The sequence below is a fragment of the Quercus lobata genome, chromosome 10, assembly GCF_001633185.2.
Source record: "Quercus lobata isolate SW786 chromosome 10, ValleyOak3.0 Primary Assembly, whole genome shotgun sequence".
NCBI classification, from domain to species: domain Eukaryota; kingdom Viridiplantae; phylum Streptophyta; class Magnoliopsida; order Fagales; family Fagaceae; genus Quercus; species Quercus lobata.
The window spans coordinates 56,696,919-56,720,205 of NC_044913.1; the positions used below are offsets into that span (position 1 = coordinate 56,696,919).

General features: G+C 33.7%; 1 pseudogene; it reads right to left on the reverse strand.

Moving 5' to 3' along the window:
• Positions 1-23,003, reverse strand: part of LOC115963783 — a 30,499-nt pseudogene extending 7,496 nt beyond the window's left edge.
• Positions 23,004-23,287: the final 284 nt, after the last annotated feature.

The following is a 23,287-nucleotide window of genomic DNA, read 5'->3' on the forward strand; positions in this document are numbered from 1 at the left end:
TAATTAATTATTTTATTAGACACGTCTGTTTCAAGTGTGCTATGTGTTGCTACCATTTGCTATGTAAGTATTTTCCGTTAGTAAGTTAAAGGTAATGACTAAATTAATTGTAAACTAAAAATAACAAGGACCAAATTGACTATTACCAAAATATAGGGACTAAATTGACTGTGACCCCAAAATGTAATGACCAAAATAGTGTTTTCGCCAATAATATAACCAGGATTGCTGTAAAACTACTTTGGTATTTAAATTATTTTCATAGGTATAACTTAAGTAGTTAAACAAACGGCATTAAGAAATCTCAAACCCTTTCTTCTTCTATTCTTTGCCCTGGCTCGCAGGAAACCCCAATGGTATTTCTTTACCAGAATATACTCACTTTTCCTAGTGTAATTCAGAAATTTTATGTTGAGTAGGTTTATATGATGGTTGTTATCCAATTGGGGAGTGAGAGAATTCAAATGTATTATCTGCAAAGAAATTCATGTATTTAACGTTCTCTGTTTCCGAAAGACATTATTTCCCCCTTTCCAACATAAAACAATACTAGAGTAATTTCCTGTTTCCAATACTTAAATTCAACACTTGTATGCTTATGTCTTATTCAACAATAAAAATCTATGCTTATGTATCATTTATTAAAAAATAAATAAATAAATAAACACTTGTACATGATTCATATTAGAATTGTGCTATAACCAATATTCGAGTTTGTTTCCCCTGTTCTGTTCTTTTTCACTGTTGACCTGATAATTGCATACTTTTCTAATAGTCTAGCATTAGAAACTTAATATGAACAGCTCATTGCTAGGAACTGAATAAAGAAAAGAATAAATAATTGGAGGATTATTTTGTTACGCTGTAGCATATTGAAGTTGAACGCCTTCTTCGCGCTTTATAGTTTACCCAAGGATGCACGGACGCGGCTCCCAGGCAGGCGCACCCGCGTCTGACGCGGCGGGACGTGGCGACGCGGGAGGGACGCCGCAGACCGCGCGTCCATCCCGTGTCGTGCCGCGTCGCGCCACGTGGCGGATCCCGACTCGGGCCGACGCGGCCAAAATCGGCGCCGACGCGGTCGAAATCGGCGCCGACGCGGCCCAAATCGGGCCGACTCGGTACGTATCGGCCGTATCGGCCTGTATCGGCCGAAACGGCCGAGTCAGGCTGAAATTCAAAAAAAAAAAAAAAAAAAAAAAAGGTGCAAACGCATCGTTTATAAATTATTAGTAAAATATTTGTTTATAAATATTAGTAAAATATTTGTTTATAAATATTTGTTTATAAATATTTATATTTGTTTATAAATATTTGGTTAAATATTTGGTTAAATATTTGTTTATAAATATTTGTTTATAAATATTTGGTTAAATATTTGTTTATAAATATTTGGTTAAATATTAGTAAAATATTTGCTTATAAATATTTGTTTATAAATATTAGTAAAATATTTGTTTATAAATTATTAGTAAAATATTTGTTTATATAATGTGAAAAAGTAAAAGTATGCTTAGCAATATATTAAACATATATTATAAAAATATTTTTAATAATTTTTTAATCGCCGAGTCCTGCCGCACCCGCACCCAACTTTTTCAAAAATTGCCGAGTCCCGCACCCGCACCCGCACCCGCACCTGAGTCCCGAAACGCACCCGTGCTTCATAGAGTTTACCTAAAACACTAACAATGTGGAATCTTCAAAGCCAAGATTTAGAACATCACCCACTGCCAACAAATTTTGAGAAAGAAAAATAAAGTTAATGAAAAAGGGTGATTTTGCTAGTGAATAAAATGTCATTTCCATAGTGAATAATAGACATTTATAAGTCAACAATAGTAACGGGGATAACAAAATTTAAAAGGTGAGCTTGTGAGTCTTGGCTATTTAGCATCTTCTTCAAGTTTATTTTCTGTCATATGTAGTTTATATTGTTAATGTCATTGCATCCTTATTATTTCAAAAAATTTAATCCACTGGTAGGTACTAAGCATTTTTTTCAAATTTGATATAAGAGCCAATGGTAGCTTCTGATTTAACACAGGATTCTTCTCCTTTATCAAGGATACTTAACACACTACTTGGGGTCTATTCTTCTTGTGGTGGCAAAGGATGAGGTCTAAATCTAATCCCTTACTAAAGAGATTCTCTCTGGTGTTATGCAGAGTTGTCAGGGAATTTTGTAGTAGTTATTGACGTGTTAGTTATGCTCTCTTTACACAAAAGCTAGATATTTGTTATTGGTTTCTATCAGAACTTTAACGTTTGCACACAGTCTAACGGGGTGTTAATTAGATTAATATCTAATTGGACTTCATCAAAATTAGTGAGTTCCCCCCCCCCCCCCAAAAAAAATCTCATCTTCTTTTCATCTGATATCACCTTCCTAACAAAATCTATCCTTTGGGATTTCTATATTTCATCTACTATTTACTAAATTTGTTGATATATGGAATGTAAAATTTGCCAAAGTGGTTGGGCAATTTCTCCAACATTTGGTACTTGTTCATTCATAATTGCCTCAAGTTAGATGATAGAAATGCTGAGAGTATTGACAAATTCTGGTCCGTTGACGGGGAATTGATTAAACAGGAAGCTTTATTACTACAGCAATGTGTGATAAGTTTTCTCAAGCCTAATCCTCTTCTCCTTTCTGATACTCTACTTTAAATTAACCGATTGTGTTCATAACTTCCCTAATTTCTTCCTTTCTTTGTTTAGTTTCCTCATATCTTTATTTTAGTCTATTTCTTATTTATTATTTTTATATATTGACTTGATGTGCAGGCACTAGTGACAACATATCTATTGTATTCAGTTGGAAGAACAATTGATTAGTCTTATGGAGTTCAATATAAGTTCATCAAATTTGGTAAGTTTTTCTCACATCTTTTCCGTTCTTATTTATGAAGTATTAATTCAATCCAACAAATATACTATTCACGCCAAAGATCCCCTCTTCTCTGTCACCTTTTCTACAGCATTTACTAACTTGTTAAAAAGCAAAAGAAAAAGAATAAATTTCAAATTAAAATATTTCTATGAAATTATTCTGGCTTGATTAGTGTTGGTTGTGTTCTATTAGTTAACTGGGGCAAGAAGTCACGAAATATAATATTGCTCATATCCCAACAACTGATACCACCATTGTAATAATGCAATACAATTTGATTTTGAAGGTAACTAACTTGACAAATCATTACCAACATCAGGATCCATTTGAGTTTCCTCTTTTTCTTTTTCTTTTTTTCTTTTCTCGACATTGGCGTTTCGTTCCTCCTCTTCTTGTTGCTGCTTTAAGATCCACTTATCAAGATCTTGTTCTGTGAAGCTTCCAGGATTCTTAAGTACTTATTGCTGTTTGACCTGGTCAACAGATGCCCGTTCTGCCTGCATAGACATACCCAACGCTCTTTGATGTTTCTTTCCATTGATATGATCCAAGTAATTTGCAGAATCCTTCACTACACACACACACACACACACAAACTGAACAGTAATATCCAGATGCCACTACTGGAGTAACAACAAGCTGAGTTTTTCCCAACCGAGATTCAAGATCCACCTTATAATTCCTATCTTTCAAAGGCTTCCTCTGCACTGGAGATTTGGATTTAGACCGTGACTCTTCCTCCCGCCTTTCATGCTCTCTAGCTCGCTCCCGTTTTTCCTTTCTACGTATGGATTGACCAATTGTTTTTTGAAACTGAAACATTGATTCATTCAATTAAGCAAAGTAAGAGAATCCTGGAACGTACAAAGCTTCCACAGCTGGTGGAGGTGTGTCCTCCATCCAGAATATTTCATCTATATGAAATTCCTAGCATGGCTGGCGAGCAAGGGCATGTGCCACTTATTTCCACTTCTCCTAACACATTTGACAGAAACCCATTGTAGCCCACGGACAAGACACTAAACATCTTCGGCCACTGTTTCCAAGCAAAGAGAAATTAGGAGTTGGAGAAGAAATTGCCCTCATAACATTGACATTATCTCCCTCAACTAGTAGCCCAGAGAACCCAGCATTGCCCATATTCCAATTATACAGAAATAATGTGGTAATTTTTTCTAGTAAACTCATTTTCCCTTTTTTTTTTTGGGGGGGGGGGGGGTGTTGAGAAGCTTTGTAAGAAACCAAATACCAAATGATGAAGGTTTTGTGCAGAACAGATGTGAATAGTGATTCAAAATAGTAAGTTAGGAACGGTTTGAAAGATATAAGAAAAGTAACATCTCGAGTTTTAGAAACTCGAGATCCGTATTAGAAATCAAGTCCGAAAGACTCACTTTGCGAGTGTGAGTCTTTAAGACTCAAGTTTCATGCAAAAAAAATTTCACCTATAGTGGCGTTTTTAAGCCTTACAGTGACGTTTTAAAGCCCTATAGCGGCGTTTTCATAAAAAATTTGATAAGTAGCAGGTTTAGGGAGCCCTATAGTGACGTTTTAAAGCCCTATAGCGGCGTTTTCCTAAACAATTTTGATAAGTAGCAGGTTTAGGGAGCCCTATAGCGGCGTTTTAAAGCTCTATAGCGGCGTTTTTCTGCAAATCGAGTCTTTAAAACTCGATTTTTACGTCGATTTTTTTCTCACTTTTAACCAATCCTCTTACAAATCAAGACTTAAAAACTCAAGTTTTATCTTAGAACTCAAGTTTTAGACACTTGAGATGCTAGTTTTCAACATTATTTTGAAACATGACAACTAACTAAATTTTTTAATATTTATTGTTATTTAGAAAAAAAAATTGCCAAATGATGTGTCTATAGCTTATTTAATTGTTGTTATGCAATAGGAAAAAGAACTGAAATGTGTTCACGTTATGATTAGTGGCTTGAATAGTGCACGTGAGAGTGCATAGTCCTTGTTTTGGAAGGATTTGTAAACCAAGTCCTAGTTATATTAGGACATGTATAGCTGACTTTGTGATATGCTCTCAAATAATATACCCTAGCCGACTTATACTTTGTATAAATATGTTTGTTTTGCGGCAATTGATTTATTAGTGATCAAAGGCAGCCGCATATTATTTTAGAGTTCTAAGCCGTGCTTTGTTTTAAGAGAGAAATTTAGGTTTTCTCTAGTCACGTGCTTCTGGTGATTCAGAGCTCTTTTGGGTGTATTTGGGGTTTGGGTTTTGTAAGAGTGTTTTGGTACCACCTTTGTAATCTCTTTCATTTCATAGTGAAACTCTCTCCTCGACGCCGCCCGTGGACTTAGGCCAAAAGCCGAACCACGTAAATCTTTGTGTTCCCATGTGATTGTTTCTTTTGTCTTTCTATTTCTATTCTGCATAAACCCACTGTTGTTTGGATACACACACAACAAATTGATATTCATGCTTCTGCTATTCTCAACAAATTGGTATTAAAGCTTCCGCTTTTACAACAAACTAGCCGCGAACCCGCGCGTTGCGCATGATAATTATTTTTATGGTGGTTTTATTAAATTTTTTTTTACAATTTAAACTAATCTAATAATGAGTAATGTATTTTGTAATTATATTTTTATTTATTATAAGAACAATCATAAATGTAATAAAGGTTTCAACGTTGTTTTTTTTTTTTTTTTTTTTTTTCTTCTTCTTCTTCTTCTTTTTAAGCTGAAAAGGCTCACACAAAACTCTAAAACTAAACTGAAAAGACTTTGGGTTGGGCTTAATAGTGGAACTAAATAAATAAGAGATGGGCTGGATTAATTATATAGATTTAATATAGGGTGATAGTGGAAGTAAATAAATAAGTAGTCGGCTAGATTTATTATAGGGTGATAGTGGAAGTAAATAAATAAGTAGTGAAAATTGTAAAAACCATTTTAAAATTGTAGGACAAATTATATTAAAAAAAAAAAAATAACGTGGCAGCTGATGTGGCGCAATGTGAGAGCAGCAGCATTAAACACTAAGTTTCAACTTTTAGTAATATATAGATATAGATAAGAGGTGGGCTGAATTAATTATATAGATTTATTATAGGGTGATAGTGGAAGTAAATAAATAAGTAGTGGGCTAGATTTATTATAGGGTGATAGTAGAAGTAAATAAATAAGTAGTGGAATGCATTTATATGGTTGAAAATTGTAAAAACCATTTTAAAATTGTAAGACAAATTATATATTTTTTTTAAAATGACGTGGCAGCTGATGTGGCGCAACGTGAGAGCAGCAGCATTAAACGCTACGCTTCAACTTTTAGTAATATACTAGTCGCAGACCCGCGCGTTGCGCATGATAAATTTGTGTTTTGATAGTGTTATTATTATATACTAGACGCTAACCCGTGCGTTGCACGGAAAAATTCCAAAAATGAAATATTTATGAAACATTCTAAATAGTTTTTTTTAATAAAAAAAATCAAAAGCGATGGAACTCCAGAGCTTGCTCTTACTTATTACATAGTCCTATAGGATATATGTCCTGCCTATTTCACAAAAAGCTTGAATTTGTTCTAACACATCCGAAATCTCATTCAAGCATAGTTCATGCAACCCAATTGATGCTAGCAATTGTGAGTTGGCAAGCTCCACAATCAAATCTCTGATCCATAGTTCGTGATAGGAGTGTAACACTCAATAGAGCATGGCAGCCATCCACAATGGGTTTCCTTGGCAAGGAATTAATTTAGTATGGACTATAATAGGAGAATCAAGACTATCTCTAAAAATAATGCCAAAACTTGCGTAATAGGTGGCTTTGAAAAAAGGCTAGTGCTATGTCCAGTTTTGAGATGAGGAGAAACAGGATTTGCAGTTGTTGGGCTCACTTAATATTTAAGTTTATGTTTTTTAGCACTGTAAAATTTAAAAATATTTTAGGCTAGTAAACAGTTAAAGTTATATTGGTAATAAGTGGGGTAAGATATTTTCACAACACTTTTATAATAAATCTTAAGTGGTAGGTTGTTATGGGTGGGCAAAAACATAATTTAAGTTGTGGATTCAAATTAGAATCAATAAAAACTTATTACATATGTTTTGTCATAAAAATGTTGAGAAAATATTATGGACGTAGTTTTTATAAAAAATAAAAAAAAAATATAAGAAAAAAGGAGTGTTTTGTTTGCAAACAAATATGAACCACATCAAGTAAAATGCCATTGTCCACCAGAACTAATAAAACGGTAAAATGAACAAATAAAATAGTAAATGTATTTTAGTGGGTTATTGATTTGTGGGAAGGAGTAGCCTAGTTGTGACACGAGACCGAGGCCAAAATTTTCTCGGCTTCTTTTTCCTCTGTTTGCTTTTCTTATATTTATAGACATGGTAACTTAATTGCTCATAACCTTACTAAACATGTTAGTCATGTCTTATGGTGTGGATGGAGGATGTTCCAACACACATAAACTCTATTCTCTTAGCCGATTTTGGCTAGTTTTGGTCAGCCTTTTTAATACAACATGTTGATTTGATTGTCACAAAAAAAAAAAAAAAAAAAAAAAAAAAAAAAAAATCCAATGTAATTTTTTTTTTTTAATGAGGAAGAAGCAAAACTAAAGTTTTTTTAGATGGTTGTTCAAATAACTTGTATTCATCCTCTTTTTTTATTTTTTTTAATTGTCAATTAATTTAACTTTCTATGTGGTTCATATATAATCTTGTAAAAAGGTTTGCAAAATTTACTGGAGCTTTGTCCACCACAATCCATAGCTACGAATTTCTTCTTTTTCTTCTACTCTTTTTTCTTTCTTAAAAGCTAGCTTCATTTAATTTCGGCCAAAACTCACCAAAATAGGCCGGAATGGCCACAATTACTAACATATCAAACAAATATAAAGGTTAAAAATAAAAAATAAAAAAAAAACTACTAAATTTCTTCTTCTTTTAATTTTCCAAATTAGTTTTAGGCATAAAACTAAATCAAGGTTTGAGCAACATAGTTGGTCTATATCAGAGACATTGCTGATAAGCTCACAAAGAAAGCTTATTAGACTCAACAACTGATTGATCTCAGCCTTAAAAAACAAAAAAAACAAAAAACAAAAAAATCCTAACTTTGTTTTTGAAGAAGAAGAAGAAGAGTCTTTGAGATTTAAAAGAAGCAGAAGATGAGGTATATAGTGCATTTTCAATGAAGGAGTTAGACCCATATTGGATTTTTACTTATCTTTCTCTGCATCTTTTGGTTGGCTCTTGAGAGAATGATGAATTTAGTGTGGGTTTTGGGCCTTTTGGCTGAGTTGAGGTAGGGGAAGTGATCGACTTTGTAGGTTGGGGATGGAGAGAAATAGTGGGGAAAAAAAGAATTCGGGGCAACAGGGAGCTGAAAATAAACATTAAAAATAATAATTAAATAAATAACTAAGGTGTAAATTTGTTAGACTTGAAAAATTGATGTGCCAAAGTCTCATGAAGTTAACAAAAAGTCCACGACTTCGGTTATATAGTATGTTATGATCATAGTGTCCCACATGGATTAAGAATAAGTTTAACCATATGTTTATAAGCTCTTGGGCACACTCTCCTTGCAAGCCGGTTTTCAAGGGTGAGTTCTACCCATGGATTCCTAACATAGTATTTATAACTTTGTTTCTATTTATTTTTGTTTCGAATTGGTTGGGTGCTCTTTTACCTTGGAAAATCATACAGTTACCTCATGGGGAATTAGTCGCGCCTACAAACGATATAAATACTACTGTTGCTTTAGCTTTACTCACGTCAATAGCACCTTTTTGTTTAAAATTGTAGTAGATTTTTGTTTTCTTTACGTATATAAATCTAATACCTATGATATTAGACTCTTTAAGTTTTTGTGCTATTAACTACAATGTATGTGCCAAATGTTAAGGAGCTCATATATGGAATGAAATAAATGCATTTCTTAATATTGTATTTATCCTTATTTGTGAGTAGTAAATATTTATCCTTATGAGTTCCTTTTGAATGGTTCAACAATCTTCTCTTGCTTAAGGCCAAGTTTTGGGTCTATTTTCTCTTTTCTTAGCTGGCTGTTCATTCACCTCCTTAAAGAAAAGTACCAATTTCATACAATATTGGAAATTTCATTGACCTCCTTTGTATAGTACTTTAATTATTGAAAGAAATACATAATTTTTCGTTGGGACAAGTTAAAAATTAATTCTATAAAATTTCGGACTTTATCTCTTATAATTGGTGAATATATACAATACCTACAATGTAACAACTATTCCAATAACAAAGTGTGAAATAATTAAAAAAAACAAAACAAACAAACACACACACACGCTCAAACTGACAACTTGTCAAACCCCAAAAACATTCATGACCCATTTATCGTCAACAACTAAACAATTCAAACTCTCAATAATCCTTCCCAACCACAACCTACCAAATTTGGAAGGAAAAAAAAAAAAAAAAACATTTTCCCATATACTTTTTTCATGAGAAACAAAGAAAAGAAAAGTTGTGATCTTTCTCCATAATTTGCTTTCTGATTTGTTATACCAATGACATATATTCAAGCAAAGGCAATGTCTTGAGGGACCAAATAAGATTTGTGATACTAAGTGGGTAGAGATTGTGTATGACATTATCATTTACAGACATAGTTTTGAAACCTGGATCGTTCAAAGAATCGTAAAAAGGAGGTGTTTAAGGTTTTAAAGGTCGGACTAAGGTTGAACTGAGGTCATACCATGATGACATTATAATTAATTTAATAATTTTTTTAAAAAAATTAAATTAGTAAAAATATAAAAATTCGCTGAAATATAAATATTTATATTTCAAATGTATTTTTCATATCATAACATTCATAAGACAAATAAGTAATATTAAATCATAATCAAACATAAATAAATATTGAGTTTTTCAATCAATGGATATATATATTAAATTAATATCCTTAAACTTTTTGTTAAAGATCAATATTCTACGCAAGTCTTCATTTAAATTATCTTAAATCACATTTAGCCCATTTGATAACCCAATACTTTTTTTTATCACGCCAATCCCATTTAGTATATATGAAATTAAAAAAAAAAAAAATACAAAAACTGGAACAGGGGCCGACATTGGTTTGTCCGCCCATTAATTGATTAAGTACAATACAAACACAGGCCTTAGCCAATTTAAGAAACCAATAACTTGTTAAAGATTTGCAAGCATTTGGTAGTTGGTACAAGTGGATGACAGCTAAGGTTGCCTAAGCATTGGGTTGTCCGTCCATTTGCAACAACTTGACCTTCACTGTGACAGTCAAGCAATGAAGACCTGCAGAAATGGCAAAAACGCAGCGAGAGTGAGAGAGACAGAGACAAAGAAGAAGAATAAGAAGAAATAGAGATGCAATCTCATGGTTTGACAGCACCTCATGGTGGTTGAAGCTTCAACAATGGCTGTAAGTACCCAAAAAAAATCTCTGATCTGAACTTGTGATTGGGCCGTTTTATTGATTTTCTTGCATAGGGCAGTTTTACGGGTTGAAAGAATCGTTTGGTGAACGGTTCATGGTTAACCCGGTCGCACCGTATGGTCCGATCCAGGTTTCAAAACCATGTTTATAGATTGTTCAAGCACTTCTTTAACGTTGACAACGTTTTGGTTTGGAGGTTCAAGGGCTTTGATTCTAAAAGCTTTTTTTTTTTTGTTTTTTTTTTTTTTTTTTTTTTTGGGGTCTGTTTGTTTGCTGAGAACCCCACGATAAATATTCATGGCTTCAAATCTGATAATTTCATGGGGGGCTCCTTGGTGGGAAGGATTGGATTCTGCAATGGCATAGGTTAGGCTAATAGGCTCTTTATCTATGGAGGAAGAGAGATTGCAGATATATATAGAAAAAATAACGCAGTGGGTGTTCTATTTTCAATAGGCACAATTGAACGTTTTGAAAAACCTCTTGATTGGGAATAGGAAGAATCACCACTAATCAAGACAGATTTGAAGAAGGTCCGAATTAATGCTCAATTAGTTGAAGAATAGCAAAATATTAATTACAAAAGGAAGGGATAATGTGTACCTAATATGGACTCTTATTTATTTATTTATTTATGTATGGTGGCAATTGAACAGGTATGAAGGAGTGATTCAGGTAAATGAGGAGAGGAAGAGACCAAGGAGGGAAGAAAGAGAGTTTGGTGTTGTGAAGTTTTGAAAGCGTGAAAAGCTGAAGTTGTGGAGTTTTGTAAGCCTGAAAGACAGGAAGACAGAGAGCGGTTAGCATTAAAGACTATTTAGCTTGGTTGGGGCTTTACGGTGGTCAGCGTTAACTGTAATATATAAAGATTGGGCTTTAAAGTGGAGATTAGGTTGAGAATAATTTCTTTTCAATAGTATATTAAAATTATGAAAAAATTTTAGAGAAAAGAAAGGTAATTACGTTGTTGCTGATGTGGCTCAATGTGAGCGTAGCAACATTAATTACTACGCTTCAGCTTTTAGTATTATATAGATATAGATTATTAATTATTAATATTTTTCTATGCATTACTACTCAAGCTACATTATATATGTATGATCAATATATTGCAAGATTCATGGTGATCGGAGGTTTTGGTGATGGAATTAATTGTGTATTATTAGAGATTAGTATTTGGAATAGAATGTGGAAATTTTATTCGTTGGACATACTTGAAGAAACAATCCAGCTTTTGAACTTGCAATTTAATGGATAATTCATAATCAACCAGTAGAAAATATGAACAACCTACACAACCAAAAGATAATATAAAATATATTTTAACATAGCCTTTTTCATTTTATTTATAATTGAGAGTTAGACATTCTTGAATAAGCAATCCAACTTTAAAACATGCAAATTAACAGGTAACCTGTGAGCAACGGGTGGGTATAATAGTAATTAAAACGATGACAGGTGTCCACATCATTGAACACCAAGAACTTTTTTTTTTTTAATGAATGAACACAAACACTCGCGCGCAAATACACACAATCAAAAAGATCTAATATTTTATGTTTTGGGGTGCATTGATTTTGCTATCATCTATTTATAGTGTCTTCTTGGTTGTTAAGTAAGTTCATACAAGAAACATGAAGAGCATTTTTCTAAGACTATTTTAAGATTCCTACCTTATGTAGTTCCATTATAAATGAAACTATCACAAGATAAGACCCAACCCAAATACTTAAACCAACCTCATTTTTTAGACCAACATTGTTTTTTTTTTTAATCTCTGTTTTTGGTTTTTATCTCCCTATGTTTTTACTCTTTCATTTTGTGTTAAAAGCTTCCACTGCCTATTTTAGCACTACCCCAAATTCTCACCTACATGCTCTATATGCCATCCTTTTTTTTTTTTTTTTTTTTTCCTTCTACAATTCGAAATTTATGAACCCAAGAAAGACAACTTGAGGACCCCTATCTTTTGCACTATTTTATCCCCCTTAACTTTTATACTCTCCTAAGCTACCCATTTCACTGATCAATGACATATATTCAATCTCATAGAGATTTAAGCTCTGATTTGTGTCTTTGAAAAAATTCTAGAAGTAGCGGTATCTCTTCATTAAATGTTTTGTCTTAATTATAGAAAGCCATTTGATTACACCCACCTAAAAATCATTTCAAATAAGTGGTGGATAATATGAACAGCTTACACCACCAAAAATAATATGAGAACTATTTTAGTAAAACATTTCATTTTATTTAGAACCGACATTTAGTGGTACCTAAAGAAATATTCCAGCTTTTGAACTTGCAATTTAATAGTTAATCCATGATAAATTGATAGAAAAACTAAACATCCTACACAACCCAAAGTTAAGATAAAAATTATTTTAGCATACTAAAAGATAATATAAAAATATGTTAGCATAACCTTTTCATTTTATTTATAATTGAGAGTTGGACATACTTGAAGAAACAACTCCAACTTTATTTACAATAGAATTTCCCAGCAAAGCAACTCATTCAACAATGTTCTATTTCTTATGGATAATTCCTTTGGTTACATAAACTATTCAGTTGACAATGGAATTTCCTAGCAAAGCAACTCATTGAACAATACACTGCAGAAAAGGAGAAGTAATATGTTTTGAGTATGTGCAACTGTATCAAGCCCAGATCACTCATATATATGTTTTTTTATCCAAAATACTACTACTTCTGCCTCCATAGTGGTAATAGCTCTGAATCTATATATGACACTTGTGAATCACCAATAAATAAATAAGAAAAAAAAAGTAATGCAAGAATGAATAAAAATGATATAAGAATTTAAATCATTTAACATATTTTAGTGGACTTCCAAATACATGTGACCAAATCTAATAGTGGAGAAGTTCTTGAGTAAATGCAGTTTATCTTATCAGAGTTTTCCATAGATGCCTTTATGATATGAGTACATAAAGAGTAATCATTCAATTATCACTGGCTTGGGCATGAACATTTTTACAAATGCCTCTGATTGAACAGCATGTAATATTACTCTAAAAACTGTCAAAATCAAATTTTACATATTCCCTATTGAGATACTGCCAATGAAAAATTGCCTGCAACTTAGGTCTTCCCTCCAATTTCATTAAAAAATTGCCATTAAAAACATATCATTCTTACATGAAAAAGATCTATAAAATTAATTAAAAATATTTTTTCATTAGTTAATTACATACTTTCAACTTCAAATATTAAATGGGAAAGACGCATTGAAAATATGTGAAAGATGTATTGCTCAAAAAAGAACTAAAGACGTAATTTATAAAATGTTTGAACTAAAGAACTAATTTGCTTTGCTTTTTTCTTTTCTTTTTTTTAATAGCTAATTTGAACTAAAGAACTAATTTTTTGATGTAATTAACTAATTAACTAAAGGAGCAAAACATTTTACAATACGTCTTTCAAGTTAATTACATATTTAATGGGAAGTTGAAACTTGCAAGTAAGAACCACCTAGATTAATAGGATGCATAAAATGTTTACTATAATGTTTTGCTCTTCTTGAAAGACATATTTTAATAGGATGCATCAACTTCCCAGACGTATTTTAAGTTAATTACATATTTAATGGGAAGTTGAAACTTGCAACGACATATTTTATAGACCCACCCAGATTTTTTACTATAATAACAGTTAGTAAATCAAACCTACCCATATTCTAGGATGAAGAAAATATGGCATGTCGTTATAATCCCATCTTGATACATCTTAGGTGGGGAGAGAGATTTAAGCCTTATAAATCTCGATTAAAAAAAATAATCTTAGCACAAAATAAAAATACTTGCACAATGACTTAAAATTGAAACCATGAATGTCAAACAATGTCTAAACCAAAGACCATGATAAACACAATTATGCAAAAAAAATTACTGCAAAAAATTGAAACACCAAGAAAACAATTTGCTTTGATTCTAAAACCCAATCAACATGTTATAAAATCATGATATTGAAGTAGGCTATGATACCAATTGTTGGAAAAGAGTGGAAGCAAACACCACAACACTATTCTAAGAAATCAAAGTCACACTAAGTTGTTGGAATCACATAGAATTAAAAACCCAGCAATTTTCAAAAAACTCAAAATGAACAGACCCAAAAGAGATAGAGCTCCAATTAAAAAACCCAGCAATCAAAAATTCAACACCCTAACAAAGAGGCGGTAAACAATCAGCCATACCATAGCAGCCTTATAAATCTCGATTAAAAAACACAATCTTAGCACAAAATAAAAACGCTTGCACAATGACTTAAAATCAAAACCATGAATATCAAATCATGTCTAAACCAAAGACCATGATAAACACAATTATGCAAAAAAATTACTGTAGAAAATTGAAACACTAGGAAAACAATTTGCTTTGATTCTAAAACCCAATCAACATATTATGCAATCATGATATTGAAGTAGGCGCTGATACCAATTGTTGGAAAACAGCAGAAGCAAACACCACAACACTATGCTAAGAAACTAGAGTCATACTAAGTCATTGGAATCACATCGAATTAAAAAAACCCATCAATTAAAAAACTCAAAATGAATAGACCCAAAGAGGTAAAACTCCAATTAAAAAACCCAGCAATCAAAAATTCAACACCCTATGAAAGAGGCAGTAAACAATCATCCACACCATAGCATGAAAAAGGCAGTAAAAAGAGAGGAAAAAAAAATCAAGCAAAAGAATGGACCACAAAAGAAACTGGGATTTAGAGATACCTCAACCGAATCATCCCGCCTCTGTCAGTATTTATATAGTAGTGTGAGAAGAGGAAGACAGGAAGGAAGGAAGACAGAGAGGCCACCGTTAGAAGGGAGAGAGGCTGGCGTGAATTAAATGTGAAACCGTAGAACAAAGTAGGGAAGGGGAAAGAACTAAAACGTGGGGAGAGGAAATTGAAACCGTGCAGGAAAACAAAAAGTTGAAACTGTGAAAACAGAGGGTTTTAAAAGGTATCAGTTGAAAAGGTTTTGGGTTTGGGCTTTATGGTGTAATTAAATGTATAAGAAGTGGCCTTAAGGTGGAGATAGGGCTGTAAAATATTTTATATTTATCAATATTTTAAAATTGATAAAAACTATTTTAAAACGGTAGGAATAATTTAGAAAAGATGATAGAAATGACGTGGTGTAATTAAATGTATAAGAAGTGGGCTTAAGGTGGAGATAGGGCTGTAAAATATTTTATATTTATCAATATTTTAAAATTGATAAAAACTATTTTAAAATTGTAGGAAAAATTTAGAAAAGATGATAGAAATGACGTGGCTGCCGATGTGGCTCAATGTGAGCGTAGCAACATAAAATGCTACGCTTTAGCTTTTAGTAATATATAGATAGATATAGATAAGAGGTGGGCTGGATTAATTATATAGATTTATTATAAGGTGATAGTGGAATTAAATAAATAAGTTGTGGGGTGCATTTATAGGGTTGAAAATTGTAAAAACCATTTTAAAATTGTAGGACAAATTTTTTTTTTTTTTTTTTTTTTTAAATCTAATGTGACGCAACGTAAGAACAGCAGCATTAAACGCTACGCTTCAGCTTTTAGTAATATATAGATTGGTATCAGAGCCTTGGGTTCTTTGTTTTAAGAAGATTGTTCATCAAATCTATTTGGTTGTGTTGTTATTGGTTCACTGGGTTTTTTGGTATGGCAACAAAGGCTTTGTCAGCAACGAGATTTGAGATTGAAAAATTAAACGGGAAGAATGATTTCAATTTATGGCGTGTCAAGATGCGTGCTTTGTTAGTGCAGCAGGGATTGTGGAAAGCACTAAAGGGCAAGAATGCTTTGCTAGTGACACTATCAGATGAGGAAAAAGAAGATCTCTTGGAACGGGCACATAGTGCAATTCTGTTGTCTCTTGGAGATGAGGTTTTGAGAGAGATTGTAGACGAAGAAACAGCTGCAGGATTGTGGCTTAAGTTGGAGAGTCGGTACATGACTAAGTCTCTTACAAATCGCTTGTACATGAAGCAGCAACTATACACCATTTGAATGAAAGAAGGTACACCTGTTTGTGACCATCTTGATGAATTTAATAGGATTGTTATTGATTTGAAAAATAGTGAATGCAAAGTAGAAGATGAGGACCAGGCACTAATTTTGTTATGTTCATTGCCCCATTCTTTTGAGCACTTTGTCGACACCATGTTGTATGGTTTTGGAAGAGATTCTATCTCAATTGATGATGTCAAAGATGCATTGAATTCTAAGGAGTTGAAGAAGAAGGTTTCTAAAAATTGGGGCAATAATCAGGCTGATGGTCTTGTTGCTAGAAGTAGATCCAATGAAAATGGATCTAGTAGTAATAGAGAAAAATCTAGATCAAAGTCTAGATCTGGTAAGTGTCACTACTGTAAAAAGGAAGGACATTGGAAAAAAGAATGCACGCTACTCAAAGAGAAAAAATGAGAATGACAGTACTTTAAATACTAGTAATGTAGCTAGTGTTGCGGAGGTGAAAAGTTTTAGGAGGGACAATGTCACTAAATAAGGTGAAAAGTCAATGGTTGACAATTCAAAATAGTGAAGTTTGGGGTAGCTTACATGATAGCAATGACATGTTACCAATATTAAAATTAAGCTTTGATTATCTTTCATCACCATCTTTAAAACAATGTTTTGCATATTGTTCAATTTTTCCTAAAGATTACGTTATGGACAAGGAAGAATTAATTCAACATTGGATGGCTAAAGGGTTCCTTCAACCATCTCAAGGAAGTGATTTGGTGATGGAGGATATTGGTATTATGTATTTTGATATCTTGGTAGCAAATTCCTTATTGCAAGATGCGGAAAAAGATAAATATGATAATATTGTGAGTTGCAAAATGCATGATTTGGTACATGATCTTACCCTCTCAATTTCAAAATTGGAAACCTTGATTGTGAAGGGAGATTCAATGGATGATATTAGTCATGTATGACGTTTATCTATCCAATCTGAAGGAGAAATAGTACCAAGAATTTCTTTTTCAAAAGTCAGTGTTAGGAGATTGCGCACACTTGTTTCAAATGCTGATGTGTTTGGCAACATGTTGTCAGATTTTAAATGCTTGCGTGTTCTGAAATTGTCAGGGTTTAGCATAAGAGTTATCAGAATCAATTGGTCGGTTAATACACTTGAGGTTTCTCCACATCTCAAGTCCTAACATCAAAGCATTGCCAAAGTCCATCACCAAGCTCTACAATTTGCAAACTTTAAATATTAGAGATTGCTATAGAGTCAATGAGCTTCCAAAAGATCTAAAAAATTTGGTTAACTTGAGATCTATTTGTGTTAATAGTTCTGTTTACATGTGGAGTTTACTGAAAGATATAGGGCAGTGGAAATGTCTACAAATGTTTCCATCTTTCTATGTGAAACAAGATGAAGGTCATCGAATTGGAGAATTGGGGCAGTTGAATCAACTTCGGGGAGTATTAACCATCAAGGATCTGGAGAATGTGAGAGATAAAGAAGAAGCTAGAAGTGCAAATTTAGCTGAAAAGGCCAAAATAGACAAGTTAGGTTTTTACTGGGATTATAGTAGAACTAGAAGAGAAGTCAATTACCATAATGAAGAAGACGTGTTGGAAGGCCTCCAGCCTCATCAAAATTTGAAATCCATAACAATTGAAGGCTTTGGTGGAAAGAAATTCCCATCGTGGATGTTGAGAAGTTGTGATGCAAAGGATGCTTTGTCACTTTTTGACAATTTGATTGAAATAAATTTTGACGATTGCACAGAATGTGAGGAAGTTCCCACCCTCGGACATCTACCCTGCCTTAAGTTTCTTAGAATAGTGGGAATGGATAAAGTGACCTGCATAGGAGTTAAGTTTTACACCATGTACAGTGATGACAGTTACAGAAATGCATTGTTCCCGGCATTAAGAAAACTCAAATTGAAGAACATGAACTGCCTAGTGGAGTGGCAGGATGTTATGGAAGTGACAGCAGCAGCGCGTGTCATGTTTACTTGCCTTGAAGAGTTGACCATTAAAGACTGTCCTCAACTGATGAGTGCTCCATGCGATTTTCAATCTCTTAATAAATTAGAGATTGGTGGAGTTTGCAGCACAATATTTGAAAAGATTTGCAGTAAGCTCACAACACGCACATCCCTTGATATTTCTTCAGTGTCAGAACTTGCTTTTCTGCCAAAGCAGATTATTTGTACCTCTCTACGTTCACTTAAGATAGAAAAATGTGGGGAACTGAGTCAAATTCCAGAGGCCTTGCACAACCTCAGTTCCCTTGAGACGTTGGAGGTAAAGGGTTGTCCTAAGTTGATGTCTTTTCCAAGTATACAAGCTGCCGCATCCCTTCTTCGACACTTGGCGATATCATGTGGTGATGAAATTCTCCCAACTGGGTTGCAATTCTGTACGTTTGTTCAAGATTTGAGCATAAATGATTGTCCTAATCTGATATTGATTCCAGATCTACGAGAGTTTCGATCTCTTACTCAATTAGAAATCTCCGGATGCCCCAACCTGAAGATTATTCCAGATATAGGAGAAGTGCGTTCTCTTACCAAAGTAGATATTTTCAAATGCCAAAAGTTGACACGTCTACCACAGTGGTTATGGGATTGCCGCTTGAATAGTTTGTCGATAGGTGGGTTTTGCGAAGAACTGGATGTTTTCTCCATTCTCAGTTCCATGACTTCCATCCATGCGTCCCTTGAAAATCTCTATTTATATGGATGGACTCAACTCAACTCTATCCCGGACGAAATTCAACACTTTGCCTGAATTTGATGGAATGGAAACTTTGCCTGAATGGTTGGGCAATATTTCTTCTCTTCGATGGTTGCAACTTTACCGTTGCAAAAACACGTCAGAAGTTTAGACATTAATGATTGCCCCAAATTAAAAGAAAGATGCGCAAAGGGGAGCGGTGCAGAGTGGTCCAAAATTCCCGACATCACATGGCTCACAATCGATGATGAATATATCAGACGGTAGCTGTGCACATTATTCCAACACAGATGGGTGGTATGTTACCCCCTAATTTCAAGTATTCCTCTATTCACTTTTCCCTAATCTTTTTAATTTTTTTAATTTATTCTTTATTTTGTTTTAGAAGAAGAAGAAAAAAAAAAGGAATTATCTCTTTCGATAATTGCAAACAATATTCAACGCCGATTTTTCCATATTCCAATTATACAGAAATTATGCGGTAAGTCCATCTAAACCTGATCTCCTCCTCTTCTTTTACAGTAAACTCCATTTTTTTTTCTAAGGAACCGTGTAACAAACCTGTAGGGTATCTCGTGGGTGCTGTGAAAGAAGGAAAAGAACTGAAATGCATTAATGAACAAAAAAGTTTAGGTACTTCAATTCCTCTCTCAGGGTATTTCTTATTTTGTTTCCAACCTAACGGAATGCAAAGGGAAATTCACTGTCAATAGTTAAATAAAACTATGTATGCCTATGTATTGTGAAAAAGTAATAATTCACACTTATAAGATTGATATTAGTTAGCATTCTGCTGTTGAAGCGCTTCAATTAACATTCAAGTTTTTAATAGTCTAGCTTTTAGAGTCGTGGTTCACATTCACAGTCTTAGCATTGTATTATGCAATTATCTAGTACTTTAAAGTTGAGAATAGTGGATTGTCCTAATCTGATATCAATTCCAGATTTACAATATTTGCATTCTCTTTTTTCTTCAGAAATTGCATTTTGTAAAAGATTGATGGGTTTGCCAGGGGGGTTAGACTGCCTCACCCGCTTGAAGACTTTGAAGGTTGGTGCGTTTTGTGAAGAGTTAGATGCTATCCCTAGTCTCAGTTTCATCCAACACTTGCAGAAGTCCCTCGAAAATCTAGAACTTATAGGGTGGACTAAAGTCAACTCTCTCCCAGACGAAATTCAATGCTTCACTGCCCTTAAAAGACTAGAGATATGGAATTTCGATGGAATGGAAGCTTTGCCTGAGTGGTTGGGCAACCTTTCTTCTCTTCAAATGCTATGTTATTGTTACTGCAAGAACCTGATGTATCTGCTCACAGCACAAACCATGCAACGCCTCACCAAATTAGAATATTTGAACATTTATAATTGCCCCAAATTAAAGGAAAGATGTGAAAAGTAGAGAGGTGCAGAATGGCCCAACATTGCCCATATTCCATTTATAGAAATCGATGGGGAATATATCTAAGGGTCACTGCAGAGATTGGTCCAAGACAGATGACAGGTAAGTTTTCTCATACCTCATCCTCTTCTCCTACACTCTCTTTTGAATCAACAAATTATATATATTCAACTTTGTAATAGTCTAGCTTTAGAATTGTAGTTCACATTGACAAGCTTTTTTACATTTGTATTTGAAATTATCAGGTGGAATGGAGCCTAAATTTGTACCCTTATTGATCTTGAACCCCTTCATCATGCTTGATTTCTTACCAACAAGAGGCATGATAACCTTCAAATTCATGATTTACAGCATCTGCCACGGGCTTAAATTTTTTGTGGAAGAAAAAGAAAGGTAAAGAAAATGGGTGATCTTGCTAGTGAATAATATGTAATAATGAATAATAGGCATTTATATATCAACAATAGCGAGAAATTGCTCCACATGACCAGACTCAAGTTGGGATAACAGATACAACATATTTCTAGCCATACCTTGTCAGAGCAGCAAGCATAGAATGGTTCCCATATATAGGATTCATATTTTCCTACCTTAAAGTCTCTTTGGCAGTCACTTCAAAGGTACACATCTGTGATTAGCCTTTTTACATTAGTTTCAATCCCTCTCAACCTGCGTTTTAGAGAGAATCAATGACATAAAATATGCAATTACAAGCAGAGAAACTTGAAATTTGACCCAAATAATTATATTAGAGTTTATTGCCTTGCTAAGCCAATTTACTATTTCCATGTTTTTGACTTCCATTTCACATAATATACTAAACAAGGGATATTTTCTGCTAAACAGAATTACTAACAGTTCATCCACCTATCAAATCTTTTGCTGTTATCATGGCCTCACCAAGAGCCCTTTGCTCCAGTGACTGCAACACTTCACTGCTAGCTAAGGTATAGATCCGGTGCTTAGCCATCTTGCACAATTGATTGATTGTCAAATTTGTTTCACAGAGCATTTAATAATACTAGCTTCAGTTAATGGATTTTCACATGTTGCCTGTAATAGGCTTTTCTTCTTGTCAGTGCAGTTGTCTTAACTAAGATGCCGTCCTGTTTTGGGTGCTCCAATTCATACAAGGATAATAGCCTACAGTACTCAGGTAAGGCGTTGAACATGTCTCTGTAAGCTAACTTTTTTTTCTTTTTTTTTTTTTTTTGAATTATGTCTTTGTAAGCTAACTTTTATTTGCAAATATGCAATTAGTACCATTTGGTTTAGAAATTAATTGTATTACTTAGAAATATTACTTCAAATTTCTATCAATGAAGTCAGCCATTACTAAAATATCCTACTATGCTTTAATCCAATTTCGGTTGTAGTTCCTCACTAAAATCCTCATTGTCAGTGATAAGTTGAAGCAAGATATGGTATGCAGTTTTCTTGGAAAAGTATAGAACATTCATGTATGAATGCTAAATCTAGATGCTATTGCTGATCAGGGTTGAACAACTTTATGCTTAGTCAATATTTTGAGCTTTAAGCTTTGCTATTACTAACCATGTTACTTTATCCTGTAACCCAAATTACCCACTAGCATATTTAATTATATTATCCTACGGTTAAATCTATGTTGAATATTTGTTAATAAATGTCTTGAAGTTGACAGATTTGCTACAATCTCAGGTAAATACAAAGTTCTCTTGCTAATGAGAGTAGTTGAAATTTAATGTCAATTGCATCTGGGAGTAGCTGAAAGCTAATGTCACATTTTGAAATTCTTTACTGCCATTCTCTTCTTCAATTCCTTGGGCTGGTATCTTGGAAAATATCAGAAGCTAATGGCAATAGAATCTGAATGTGAAAAGTGGTGGTCAGTGAAAAAATCATTGCTGCATGTATATTAGACTCCAATCTGGAAAATAGGTGATCTCATCCACTGCGACAATAGAATGCATTCTCTAAAACCTGTAAAGTATCCAGGTTTTAAAGCATGGCCATCCTATCATTAAAATTGCCAAGGATTTTAATTTCTACAAAAATTCCTCTCAATTTAAAGTTTTGATTGGACTAAAGGAACGTTGGTGGTGATCATAGAGCCTAGATGTATTCACTATTCAAAGATGCCAAAATACATGTAGCAACAATAAAGATACCAAAAAATTCAACTTGGAGAACTACAGTAGAGATACAAGTTACAACCCTTTCTTTCAAAGTCTTTGAAGGAAGCTTAAAAGAGCCAACTATTGGTTGAGAAAACAGTCACTAAGGTGCAAGTTCTTTCAATTCTCAGATCTCCCCCAAATAAATATGTTTATCACTATTACAAGATCCAACAATAGGTTCACTAGGATGAAAAACACACCCATTGACTGAAGCAGTGTGGCCAGGGAGCTTATACCAGATGCGTCTAGAAAGTTGTATCCCATATGTAAACCATCCGATCTGAACTCCCAGCTGTGACTTTGCTTCCATCAGATGACCAGCTACACTTCAACAAGTTCTTCTCAAAAATGTGTTGGTGGCCCTCTCCGAGAAGGATAGCATGAATTCACAAACGAGGAGTGTTCTGCCATTTTCTTGATTTATTTTCCTGTTACTTTCAACATCCCATGACCTCAGTGTTTTGTTAGGGCTGGCTGATATTATCTGTGAATATCAGTGGCAGAGCTAGAAATTTTCTCGGAGGGGCCGGTGAATACATTTTTGTGTAATTTTTAGATTTATTACCAAATGAAAAAGAAGATTAAGTCAGCCATGACAAAAATATCTTACTGTGCTATTTTATAATTTTAGTACCCATCTGTATACTTCCTGTATAGTTTGGGTGAT